Below are 6,912 nucleotides of genomic sequence, written 5' to 3'. Positions count from 1 at the left end.
GCTCCTATCCTGGAGAATTAATCACTCCCTTCCTTGTTACAAAACTTCTACCTTTGCATTTCCAACCCTCATAGTCCGACCTGATAAGCATTATTCACTACAGTATCACGAGTTACCCGTCTGTATCTCCTTTCATCATCTCCACCCAGACAGATTGACTAGTACCTACTGGAGATTCTGCATTCCGCCATGCTCCCTAGCACCAGGTTCCCTCTTGAAAGCTTGTAAGCCAGTCACTTCTTGCCTTTGTAGTCCCCCCCTCCCCATTTGAGTATCCAATGTCCAAGCTGCCGTTCCCTTCTCCGTCCACTCTGTGTGTGGGTGTGGGTGTGAATGTTTCTTGCTGTGAGGATTCGTTCCCTGTTTTGAGTCGCTGCTCCATAGGTATAGGTCAAGTTCATCAGACCGTATGAGCTCACTCCTTTTTTTTTTTTCCCTCTCTTCTTTCCTCTCCTGGTTGAGCTCCGATCATCCAGTCATCAGGTCCAGGTCACGTGGGTATCATTTGCAAGTGTGGGTGCTCCTATGCATATGTCCTCTATTCCCATCAGCCGGTAGCTCCACTCTCCTCTCGAGTCCTCCGTGGCCATGCCACTGACTCTGGGCCCAAGGGTCCCCAGGCCTCTTCACACTGCTTGCCAACCAGGTTCCCAGCTGGGTCCACAGAAGTCCACTGAACAATGTAGTGCTTAGCTTGCTGCTTCATTGCTGCTTTTACCCCATTTCCCCCCATCGGTGATGTGTGTGGTCACCAATCAGAGCATGCATTTCTGTTGGGTCTTAGTCTTGGAAGCGGGTTTGCATTGAGAGGACCTGGCCCCTTGCCTTAATGTTTTAAGCATCTTTTTATAAGTAAAAATCTTTTATGACTTTTCATGAAGTTCCAAACTGTCAGAAGTTTATTATGCTCAGAAATGCGTAATACTATGACTCCTGTGTTTAAGGCAGATTGCACAAGAAAAAAACATGAACTATTTAACTGGGTGACCAAGAAACATTCTGTTATCTTAATAATCATAAGTCTTATTCTTTGATTTATATGTTATTGACTTTAAAGCTCTTAAAGGTTCTTATGCATGAATAGATTAAGCTTTTAGTTACAAGTAAACAAAAACCTTGAATATATCAAACAAGAAACTTTAACAAACTTTCTACCATCCCTGTCTTTGTTTCAGTGAATTCACTTCATCAATTCTTTATAATATTAAGACTAATTAATGTACAAGTGCGTATATGTCTTTAAACCAAATCAGAGTGATTATAAATGAAGTAGAAGAAACTCAGGAAAGTATTGAGATTTATAGATTCCATTATAAAAAATATTAGCTATGACTTTTAACTTGATATAAGAATAGAAGACTAAACATCACAAAGTTACAGAGCACAGCGAAACAGAAAGATTATGTCTAACTTAAAATGTAAACTTATACTATACAATAGAAACATGTGACAACCGAGTTTGGTTTCATATACGTTAACTCTTTGGTAATATTAATCCAATTGATATTGTGGCTATATAATATTAGGGGAAATTAATTTTTTTCTATAAGGTTATAATAGAAAAATTCCCATGTAAGCTGTATCTGGTATGCTTGTCAAATTATATTATTACACACACATACTAATTAAACCTACAACAAAACCAAATTGTTCCTGGCCTTCATTCACGGAGATACAACTGGAATATTAATCACCCAGAGGACATAGTTCAGTTGTTCCTATCTCAGGACAATGAATCCGAAGAAAATTTCCGAAAAAGACCTCCAAGGACTGGGTAGGTTTGAAAATGGAAGTCTTGAAAGTCAAAAAAGCCCTGATAAGGATTAAAAGACTCAGAAAATTAACTTTTTCTTCTTTAAGGATCATATAATTTTTAAATGGTGTACTGGTATGGCATTGTAGGATATGCAACAAACAGGTAACCTTAAGGTCAGCAGTTCAAACCCACCAGCTGCTCCTTGGAAACCTTATACAGGGTCGCTATGAGTTAGAACCAAGTCAAGAGCATTTAACAACAACAACAACGTGATTTTTAAGGATCCCTCTGAGGGGAGAATCAGCCTTGGATGTGTTGTGTTAGTTTCCTGTTTTTCTGATCGCTTGCTAAATTTTCTTTACAGAACTCAGTATTAACCGCAGTCTGATGTCTTGAATTAGTCATTTGACTCTGTGCTCCAATGGTAACAGCTGTTATGACAAAAATGTTCAAAAATCTGGGTGCAAAATTTGCAGCTCCATCTGGGGCATCCCCCATTAGAAGTCTTGTAATGTTTCAGAAATTCAAAAGAAGCAGATTTTTCAGAATGCTCATATCACCAATTAATTTAGTCCTCTACACTGTCAGCAGCTTAAATTCTCTACTCAATTACTTGTTTCAAAAGTCTAGGAAGTATACTCAAATATCTGAAAATTACTGATCCTCTATGAAGCCTAATGGGAGGCAGTGACAATAAACACTGGACTGCGAATCACAAGGTCCACGGTTCGAGACGCCAGCTGTTCTGCGGGAGAAAGATGAGGCTTTCTGCTCCCACAAAGATTTAAAGCCTTGAAAACCCTAAACAGGGCTGTTATGAGTCAGAAAGGACTCAACACTTAATAACAACAACAATAAAGCCCAATACCTGCTGAAATAGACGTTTGTTTAAAGCTTGGAAGAACAGGGCTTTGTGATTCAGGGATCAGGGCATGGTCCAAATGGGTAAAAGAGGGAAAAAAAATGTTAAGATGCTTGACTATCTTAAGGATATTGGATTCCTTAGCCTACTATTGTAAAATAGACATGAGTGGGATAGAAAGGAATATTGGGAAACATGATTACAGAAAACTTGTAAGTCCGTGTTCAGCCTATAACTGATTGGCATGCCTAAAAAGGGTTCTAGAACCTGCCCAGCGAAACAGGCTTCTTGTGGAGCCTTTGTAGTATATAGTACCTTAGGTGGAATCCTGAGCCCCATCCAGAACCTTCTGAGGTGGGACATTTCCATTTGAAAGGACATTTCCATTTGAAAGGACATAAAGACCAGCCTGGAGTGGCTAGAAGAACAGAAGATACTTCCTGAAAGAAAGATCAGCAGGAAACAGCAACAAAAAAGGCAGTCTATGTGGCTATTACAAGAACAAGCAGTTTGCCAGGGAGCCATCAAGGCAAGCAATCAAGTCCCTTCAGAATAAACCCCCTTCCAAGGCTGAAACTCAAAGGGAACACACAAGCAGGCATGTAAGCTCGCTGGTGACCACATTGATCTACATGTGAGTGGAAGTGGTGGAAAGTCAGTAATGAAAATATGGGCTGAGTTCAACCACATTCCATAGACCCCTGTAGACCTTGAGATGAGAGAGAGAAGAGGAAGGGCTGGTTGGTCCGAAGTTTGGGGAGACTTGGGAACTCCTGAGCCCATGGACACTGACCTAGCCACTGAGGGCTAGAGCTGAGAGTGAAGTGGCTAGCTGATATGAAGTGGGGGGGGGGGAGATGTACAAGAACTCCCAAACTTGCAGATGGTACCCATGACCAGAGCTTGACTAGAAGACGACAAAGAAATTTGATAAAGGAAGCAAGTGTAAATTGCTACAATTTGATGAACTTGACTTATATTTATGGATTTAGTAGCTCAAAATACCAATTGAGAGGGAAGGAGTCTTCACATCAAGGATTAAGCCTATCCCCTCAGTATACAGGATTGATAGGGACGGGCAAGTTAGACATTGGCTACTTAAAATGGGGGGAGGGGCTATAAAGGCACAAAGTGGCTGGCTTACAAATTTTCAACAGGGAGTTTAATTTCAGAGTGAGTGAAGGAAGGTAGAGTCCCCACTGAATTGTTTTCATCTTGTCTGGATGGGTCTGGTGAAAGGAGATGTACATAAGATTCTTATGATTCAATAGTGAGTAATCGTTATATATATAAAAAAAAGAAATAGAGGCAAATACTGTTAGCCAACAATTATCAGTATATCTTAATTACATGCTTGATCAATTTCAGACTGAAGACGTTGATAGAATTCTTTGATTTTATCATCACTGGCTTTAGTGGTTGGTGTGTAGATTTGGATAACGGTGGTGTTAACTGGCTTCCCTTGTTAGGTACTATGGAGTCCGTACTGAATCCTAGCAATCTCGTGCACAACAGAATGAAACATTGCCTGGTCCCTGCACCAATCTCACAATTGTTGCTATGCTTGAACCTATTGCTGTTGCCACTGTGCCAGTTCATCTCATTCGGGGTCTTCCCCTTTTATGCTGACCCTCCACTTTACCAAGCATGGTGTCCTTCTCTTGGGACTAGTCCCGCCTGATAATATGTCTGAAGTATGAGAGACACAGATCTATTTGTTCTTCTTGCAGTTCACAGTACTTTTAATATTCTTCTCCACCACCATAACTCAAATGCATCAATTCTTCTATGGTCTTCCTTATTCATTGTCCAACTTTCACATGCATATGAGGCTAAAGAAAATAGCATGGCTTGGGTCAGGTGCACCTTAATCCTCAAACTGCCATTTATGTTCTTGAATACCTTAAAGAAGTCTTGTGCAGCAGATTTGCCTACTGCAATATATTGTTTGATTTTTTGACTTCTGCTTCCCTGAGTGTTGATGTTGCTGTTGTTGTTATGTGCCGTGGAGTCAGTTCTGATTCACAGTGACCCTGTACAGGGTTTCCGAGGCTGTAAATATTTACAGGAGCAGAAAGCCTCATCTTTCTCCCGTGGAACAGCTGGTAGTTTCAAACTGCTGTCCTTGCGGTTTGCAGCTTGATTTGTAACCACTATGCTGATAGTTGATAATTAACAGAACAAAATGAAGTCTGACAACCTCAGTCTTTTCACTTAATGTTATTGGTCCAGTTGTGAGGATTTTGTTTTCTTTACAAAAACATATGGATATTTTGCTGTCACCGACAGCATTGTGTTTCAAGATCTATCTTGAAAGGGTTATTTTTTTTTTTACAATGAATGTGATGCCATTTCTCGGGAATTTGTCATTCCTGGCATAGTAAACCATATGATTGTCAGATTCAAAATAGTCAGTATCAGTTCATTTCAACTCACTTATGCCTAAGGAAGGAATTCTGGTAGCGGAGTGGTTACGAATCGGGCTGCTAACCTCAAGGTCAGCAGTTTGAAACTACCAGCTGTTCCATGGGAGAAAGATGAGGCTTTCTGCTCCAGTAAAGATTTACAGCCTTGGAAACCCTGTACAGGGTTGCTATGAGTCAGAACCGACTCCATGGCACATAACCACCGACACCAATGCTAAGAATATAGATCTTTATGCATCCATTTCACTTGCAAGCTCCCAATTTTCCCAGATCATACTTCGTACATTCTATGTTCTGATGGAATGGATTTTTACAGCTGTTTCTCCTAATTTTGAGTAGCATCTCATCAGCAAATGCAGTTCCTGAAAGCTTACTCCATTTGCATTATCATGGTCAACTTTATTTTGGGAAGGCAATTCTTCCCATGATGCATTGTCAGTGTCTTCCAATCTGAGGAGCTCATCTTCTGGCTCTATATTTGACAATGTTCGGAAACTATTCATAAAGTTTTCTGTGACCAAACATTCAGAAGTCACCTACCTCTTTCTTCCTCGTGTGTCTCCGACTGGAAGCTCCACTGAAACCCATCCACCATGGGTAATCCTGCTGGTATTTCAAGTATTGGCATAGTTTACAACGTCACAGTACATGACTGCTACCACAGTAAAACAAACTGAGAGACGAGTGACAGGCAGAGCATTAGAAACCAGAGTTCCTGAATGCTGACCAGGATCCATGTTCTAGTCCCTCCATTCATTCATCCCTTGATGGTCTCACTGCTGTGAACACCGTCCCTCGGGTTTCCAGTCTGTACCTTTCCCCTACTCCAGAGTTTTACTAAACTTTGTCACCTCGTGAGTGTCTAAAAATCATCTCAAACCCAATCAAGCAGCCACAACTGAATTTCTGATCATTCCCTATCCATCACTCTAAGCTACTCGCATAAGTCCTCTACATCGCAGTTGACAACACTCCATTTTCCCAATCATTGGTGGGTGGTGGGTGCTATCAAGTTGGTCCTGACTCATAGTGACCTTATGCAAAACAGAAGAAAACACTGCTTGCTCTAGCGCCATCCTCACAGTTGTTACGCCTGAGCCTGTTTCTGCTGCTGCCGTGTGAATTCATATCATTAGAGATGTTCTTTTTCACTGACCCTCCACTTTACCAATCATGATGGCCTCCTCCAGGGGCTGATCCCTTTTAACAATATGTCCAAAGTACATGAGATAAAGCTTCACCAGCCTCACTTTTATGGAACATAGATTTATTCATCCTCTAACAGTCAGTCCATGGTATATTTCATATTCTTCTGCAATACTATAATTCAAATGCATCAATTCTTCTTTCCCTGGCAACTCAAGCCAAAACCCTTAAAGGCATTTTAATTCCACACATCTAATCCATTAGCAAATCCTGTTGGCTCTACCTTCAACATGTGTCCGGAACTTCTTCTCCCATCTCCACTACTACCTGGCCAGTACAAGCACTGTCCTCTCTTGCTTGGATTATAGTGGTGGCCTCTTTTAAGCTGATCCCAAGCTCTCTCCTCAACTCAGCAAACTGGTTCCCTTAACACATTAAAGAATAACAAAAGTCAATTCCAACTCATATTCACCCTACGTGTGCAAAGCAGGACTACACTTTATAGGGTTTTCCAGACTGTGATCTTTTGGAAACAATTGCCAGGCTTTTCTTCTGAGGCATTTTTTTGTTTTTGTTTTTCTTTCTTTTAGCATGAAAATCTTTTTCTTTCTTTCTTTCTTTTTTTAATTTTTCTTAAAAGTTTTATTGTGAATTATGTGATAGTTTACATGGGAGAACATTAGTTTTACATTCATTCTATCGTATATTGTTTCATTGCCATG

This window comes from Chrysochloris asiatica, unplaced genomic scaffold (assembly GCF_000296735.1).
Source record: "Chrysochloris asiatica unplaced genomic scaffold, ChrAsi1.0 scaffold00040, whole genome shotgun sequence".
NCBI classification, from domain to species: Eukaryota; Metazoa; Chordata; class Mammalia; order Afrosoricida; family Chrysochloridae; genus Chrysochloris; species Chrysochloris asiatica.
This window is presented reverse-complemented; position numbering follows the sequence as displayed.